Raw genomic sequence first — 7,500 nt, forward strand, 5'->3', positions numbered from 1 at the left:
TGAAGTGATTTCATTACATGGGTAATTTACAAAGAATCGACTTCAAATCGTTCGATTGCAATTATCAAGTTAAATTTTTTAAATTGATTCGACATAGTAATCGATCGTCGTTAGATCGTATAAAATTTAGATGTGATCTTGCGATATTTATTAGATAAATCGAATATCATAAATATTGATATTGATTTATTAGGTTTCTCTTTCTCTCTCTCTCTCTCTCTCTTGTTTCTCGAAAATCGTTCGTAATAATCATCGAAATCGTAATTATAATGCAGGTAGATATCTCTACCTACCAATGATGTTTAATCTTCTTGTACGTATCGATCGAACAGTGAAGATATTTGAAGAACACTTTAAAATGAGTCTCAATTTGGTGTCAGCTTGATTATACAGTGTCATCTTTTTCGAAGAGATCGTCGAAGATCGTCGAAGATCGCCAAAGATCGTCAAAAGGTTCCTTTTTTTTTTCTTTCTACCTTTTCTTCTTTTTTTCTTTCTTTTTTCTTCTCTCTCTCTCTCTCTCTCTCTCTCTCCCCCTCCCTCTCTCTTTTTCTCTCCACCTTTTTCTTTCTTTCTTTTTTTCGTTTTGCTGATCCAGGTCATCGCGTAATTACTTCTTTCGGATAAATTTGTAAGTAAGATTCGATGCGTGTCTTTTTCGAAAGAGAGAATTACGAGATCTCATTGAGTAAATATATGTACGTGTGTGTGTGTGTGTGTACATACGATGACTTTGAGGAATTATTCGAATAAAAAAAAAAAAAAAAGGAAAAAGAAAAAGAAGAATTTATACTTCTAGAATTATTTTTACATGTATGTACAGAATTGAAGATGAAGAAAAAAAAAGAAAAGAAATTTTATTCGATTTATGAAAAATCATTCGTTCAGCTTGATTATAACTCGCGAGAAAAATATTTATGAAAATTCTTGTTTCGATTAGAAAAAAGAATCTAATCTAACACGTTGACATGATATGACGAAGAACGAAGTACGAAAAATTCTTGGAATCCTTTAGTATTTCTCGTTCATATAATAAACGAGGATTCGTCGGAGTTATGTGGAAATAAAACGAAAGAAAAAAGAAAAAAGAAATAGAAAAGTAAAAAGCTAAAGAAAAGAAAATGAATCGAGTATAATCCACGGCATAGTCGACGACAAAGACGTTTTTTTTGACGTGCATGGCCGTCTTTCTCCCTCTCTCTCTCTCTTTCTTTTCTGGATCACATCTTACAATTAACCGTTCTTTGGTACATACCGACTGGTCTAATCGTGATCTAAATCGCACGTTCGTAACGATCATGGCAACTAACATCGACGATTTATCTTTAACTGTGATTTCCACGTATATGAGAAAAAAAAAGATATTTACTTTAAAAAAGAAAGAAAAAAAAAAAGAAAAGAAAAAGAAAATAAAGAAAAGAGAGAGAAATAGATGGATAAATAAATTGATAAATAAATAAATAAATAGAAGAAAAAGAATGAAAGATAGTGAAAAGGGAAAAGAGAAAAGAAGATTAATTCGTAAAAATTTCATTCCAAGAAGATTCCAAGAATTTTAAAAACTAATGGCCATAAGAGTTAACTATAATTGGAACCGACTTTAATCGTAGAAACGAATCGATAGTTCGATCGATACACCGTGTAAAGTATCGATCGATAGGAAACGATAGTTTGTATAATCGATAGCTTCGACTTTTGAGTAAAAGAATGCTCGTGGTTTTTCTAGTCGGAAAAGCACGCGGCAATCGTAACCGGTTTCTGTAAAAACCGGGACAGACATAGTTGCAACTTGACGGAGGTCTATTTCCTGTTCTACACTTTTTACCTTCTAGATTGCGCGTCGATACACCGATTTCTTTCTAATGGAATGCCAATCTTCCGACGCCTTCGCTCCTTTTTATATTTATATTTCGTACTTAATATCTTTCTTTCTGGTTGGAAAACTATGTTAAGACTTCGTCTATCGTTTTATAATAGACCTATAATCATCAATCGAGTTACTTGAAATTTGTCTAATATCTAAACTATGTATAGACACGTATCTAATCAACCAAACGCCAAATAAGCCGTAATGTGATTTTTATATTTGATATTAGATACAACATAACTACTTTATTATGCGCGTTGAAATGTATTTATTTGAAATAATTACGAACTACGATGATACCAATCTAAAATGATAATTATTACGTATTTATGTGTTCGACTTGAGTATAATTTCGTTCGATGCTATCGATCTTAGTTCGATTAGAGTTTAGGCGATTATATATTTCAATTGATTTTATATTCTTCACTTACGATATAATATATATATATATGCATGTATATACATATATGTATAAAGATAGTCACGTAGTTAGTATATAACAGGATAATACTAAACGATAATAGGATAATACGCTTATAATAATATATCCTATATACGTACAAGCATGTTACTTAGATAGATTAGTGGAGCAGATAATGCAAGGTCTTATTTTATCAACCGGTCACGTTGAAATTTCATTTTATTTAATTGCGATTAGTTTAGTAAGCGGCATCGCCTCGTTCTTGCTTCGGATTTATCGTTCGTAAATCATTATTCTTCCTTCTTCCTTCTCTTTTTTTCTTCTTCTCTTCTTCTTTTTCTTCTTTTTCTTTTTTTTTCTTTGTTTTAAGCATCGAAACGTATCTTCCTTACACGACCTAGAATCATTTTTTATTTCAACCCTTTGACCAATTTTCCATTTCTATTTTCTACTTTATTGACAATGATATTAACGAAGTATAGATGATTTTATTACCTGCAATTTTTGTTTCGTCGAAAATGCGCGATGTAATCTTCGTGACTTTTTCCTTTTTTGATTCTATACATACTTTTATTATTTATATATTTTTCGATGAGTACTTTTTAATAAAATCAAATTAAATTAACAAACATTTCTTCTATGGTATACGTTTGAAGGAAAAAAAAAAAAAAAAAAAAATAAGAAAAAGAAAAACACACATGCATTAAACCTTTAAGTTAGAATTTTAAATCGATATATCCTATAAATTGATATATACGATAAAGGTTATGGGTAATATTATGTACTACATATTACATCCATACAATCTGAAAGATTCTTTTTTTTTTGTTTTTTTTTTTTCTTTTTTTGTTTTTCGTTTTTTTTCTTACACCCGACACTTTTAGATTTTCATTGATCGAACGAAATCTCATAATGCTCACGTTGCATCGATGGAAGAGATTTATGAAAAGAACGGATGTAAGGAATGAAAGAAGGAGAAGGACGTTACGTTTGAAAAATGAAAAAGAAATAAGGAGGCGGTTTGTAATAGCACAAAAAGTCAACTGTTATTTCTCAATTAAGTCAATGAAGGAAAAACAAAAAAAAAAAAAAAAGAAGGATAAATACCACCACGTTGATGTCTTTTAAACGTGCCATTTTATGATGAATAGAAAAGGTAAGAAAGATAGAAAGACAGGAAAGATCGACAGAGAGAAAGAGAGAGAGAAAGAGAGAGAGAGGGAAATAGATAAACAAAATGATAAAAAGAAAGATTATCGATTGATACGGCGCCTATTATTTTTTAAACATTACATTATATCTTTCTCGTTTGTTTAACATTGTCATTATTATGTTCGATTATCTAAGTATCTTGCCAGATGAGATATCACCATGAACAATGGTCTATGACTTCTCGTGTGAGTTAGCACGGTCTAACTTAAAGTCACATAATGCAAATCGCTGAGGAAATATTCGTTATCTCTTTTCTATTTTTTTAGCCGATTGCCATTAACGCCTCACCACCTACATTACATATATATATATATATATATATATATATATACATACATACATACGCAATATACATAAATACATAAATAAATACATACGTATCGGTTCTTAGAGAAGCAAAAGGAAGCTTGAAGGAAGAGGTGGGAGTTGTTAAGTAGATAGAACGTGTAAGACAAGTAAAGAGTGAGAAAGAGAGGGATAAGGGTGGGGGGAGAGAGAGAGAGGGTGGGTGGAGTAGGGGAAAGGGGAGAAGGCAAGAAGAAAGAAAAGAAAAGAAATGAAAAAAAAAAGAAAAAGAAAAAAAAAGGAAAAAAAAAAATAGTGGAAAATAAAAATAAACGAAGGAAAAAAAAATATGCGTCGTGCAACGGTCGATCTCGTATCTGTCAGTAGATAAAATCGAATTCCAATGGCGGACTCACCCACTCACATGTTCTATGAGCTTATGTATATATCTATGAGTCTGTGTATTTATATATATATATATATATATATATATATATATATATATATATATATATATACATATATATTACAAATAAACGCCGCCTCTTAACGTTTAGTCATAAATCAATTTAATCGTGCGTACAGAGAACGATAGCCATCGGTTCATAAGAGTTAATGTAATCGTCCAAATGGGTACATTGATCCTCTCATGCGTGCTCGTACCATTTTATATGGTGATTGCGTATAGAAGTGTGGGTTTAACAAAAGAAATAGATATGTATATATATATATATATATGTATATATACGTATAGTTAGATATGTATATTGTATCTTGTGTATTTATGTGTTCGATTCTTCAGATATATTTTTCCTTTTTTCTTTTTCTTCTTTTCTTAAATGTCGTAATATATTTTTCTTAAAAAATTCTTTTTCTCGTCTTACTTTTATTTTGCGTCTTTCTTTCTTTCTTCCTTTCTTCCTTTCTTCCTTTTCTTTCTTTTCTTTCTTTTTTTTTTTTTTTCACCACGCGATTTCATATTTCAACATCAAAATTTATTGATTAATAATTCTACATAAATATTGATACTATCATTATTGCTGGTTATTATTTATAATATATCCTAGTTACTATACTATATACTCATGTTGTGTAATTACAAAAAGAACGTTTACTAATCCCTTAATTTACGAATGATCTTGGCCGCGAGCCGATACGATATGCTTTAATTACGAGCTAATGAACCCTTTATAAAGCGTTTCTTCTACGAATGAAATTAATCGATACAATCGACGTTGATTCTATCGACGATGATGCACTCATTTGTGTTGCGTTCCGTTTAAAAAAAAAAAGAAAAAAAAAAAAAGAAAAAAAAGGAAGAAGTGGAAGGCTAAATAAAAAAAAAAAATTAGAAAAGAAAAACGAAATAAAAAATAAAGATAAAAAATAAAGAAAAAGAAAGAAAGAAGGAAAGTGGTAAATGAAATCGGAAGATAATTTCTTGGAAAAATTCAAATGCATATGATCGAGGATGAAGTATCTCGAGACAAGTCTAATAGAGAATTATCTATTTAAGTGCAGTGTTAGGATCAGACGTTTCGTCATTTTTCATAAAAGTGAGACAGAGAGAGAGAGAGAGAGAGAGAGAGAGAGAGAGAGAGAGAGAGAGAGAGAGAGAAAGAGAGAGGTCAAAATCGTGACATCGTCGATGGCGACGTAGTTCCACGCCTGGCACGATAATCAGTTTTACTTGACAGCCTAATAGTGTCCCTTAAAACGACGTTAACAACTCGCCATTCAATTGCAATTTATAATTACGTACCTCTACTCGTACCGTATCGCTCGATGACGATGACGAGAGCGATAATACAAGACACATGGGGAAAGTTTCTTAATTGATACGTGCCCGCGCGACTTTTTCACCTCTATCCCTCTTTCTCCTCTTTATGGTTTGAATAGAACGTCTAGAACGATGGATTTCTATGTGACATTCGTAAATTTGTCCTAACTCGTTATTTTCTCTTTGAAACTCTTCCTAATTTGAACGTTTCATTACGTGGAAGAAATAATTTTAAAAAAGATAAAAAAAAAAAAAAAGAAAAAAAAAAGAAAAAAGAAAAATTAATAAAATTTATATATATATATATATATATGTATATATACATATATAGATATAATACATACGTTGTGTATAAATGGAATATATGTTACAAAAGTTTTTCATTATTTTAAATGACACTTTGTGCAGGACTATCTTATAATTCACCAAAAGAAAAAAAAAAAAATATATATATATATATATATATATATATATATATATTAGGATCAAATAATAATGAAATCCTTGACAATATTACATGTAACTAGCTACGTGTGTATGTGTACTTACAGATATTATTAACTTGGCCTGTTAAAAGTCATTCTAAATTTTACCAGACGAGTCAATAATTATACTCGCTAATTGGGATTTAATGAATATTAAGTGACTTATAGAATGAGAGAAAAAAGAGAGAGGGAGAAAGAGAGAGATGAGACAAGCGAGTTATACCGTTAGATGGACGAGTCATTACTCGATGCACCGCTTTGATTTATATCCTTTACGATTGATAAGCAAAATAAGCCTAATCGAGTGTGTTATGTGTATACATACATATATATATATATATATATATATATATATATATTCTACCTATTCGCATCAACTTTGTAATATATGTATTCTTTCTTTGGTCAACATAAATATATTTCGCATATGTATATATATATATATATATATATGTATTATGTATGTGTATATATATATATATATATGTATATGTAAGTACGTGGACCATCGCATGGTATGTACCTACGTAGGTATACCTACTTTGGATTAAGACTTTCTTATTCCCGTCAAGCATTACTTCTGGCCCGTCTATTAAAGTAACGCGAGCTGACTGCACCTGACTACTTTTCACAGCGCGCATTAATGAGTAGGTGCATCGAGGACGGTCCAATCAGCTGGAGATTAACCACGGGACGTCTTAAATTGAATGCCGCTTTATATAATTTTTCCTTCGAACAGTTACCGCCTCTCTTTCTTTTACTTTTCCTTTTCTTTTTTTTTTTTCTGTCTTTTCCTTGTTTCTTTTTTTTTTTTTCCATCATTTACAAACGACTTTACCTGCATTCCATTTTCTCGTGACGTTAAATAATTTTTCCTTTCTTATCTTACGTGTGTACGTACGTAAATAATAATCGGGCGTATTTATTTTATTTATTAATATGCGTTGCAATATTTGTATTATTATTATTTCTTTTTTTCTTTTTTTTTTTTTTTTTTTTTTTTATATTATTTCATTCGATCGAATTATCTGCAAAATAAATAATAGTATTAAACTTTTATTAGTCTTAAAATTTTCTTTATCTTTTTTTTTTTTCATAAGTATATGTAGCTGTGCATGTGTATATATATATATTATATTAATGTGCGTTATAATATTATATTTTATTTTTTATTATTTTATTCAAATGGATTATTTACAAAATAAATAATAATAATAATAATAATAATAATAATAATAATAAACAAACTTTAAAATGAATTTAATGAGTACTTGTAAGACATCAATTATTATTCTATAAAATGTATTTATGTATATGTATATTATACATTTATCAAAAAATCTCTCTCTCTCTTTCTCTTTCTCTTTCTCTCTCTCTATCTCTCTTTCTCTCTCTCTCTCTGTGTGTCTCTCTCTTTCTCTTGTAGTAATATTTCAGATAATTGACGTTC

This window comes from Vespa crabro, chromosome 19 (assembly GCF_910589235.1).
Source record: "Vespa crabro chromosome 19, iyVesCrab1.2, whole genome shotgun sequence".
Lineage (NCBI taxonomy): Eukaryota > Metazoa > Arthropoda > Insecta > Hymenoptera > Vespidae > Vespa > Vespa crabro.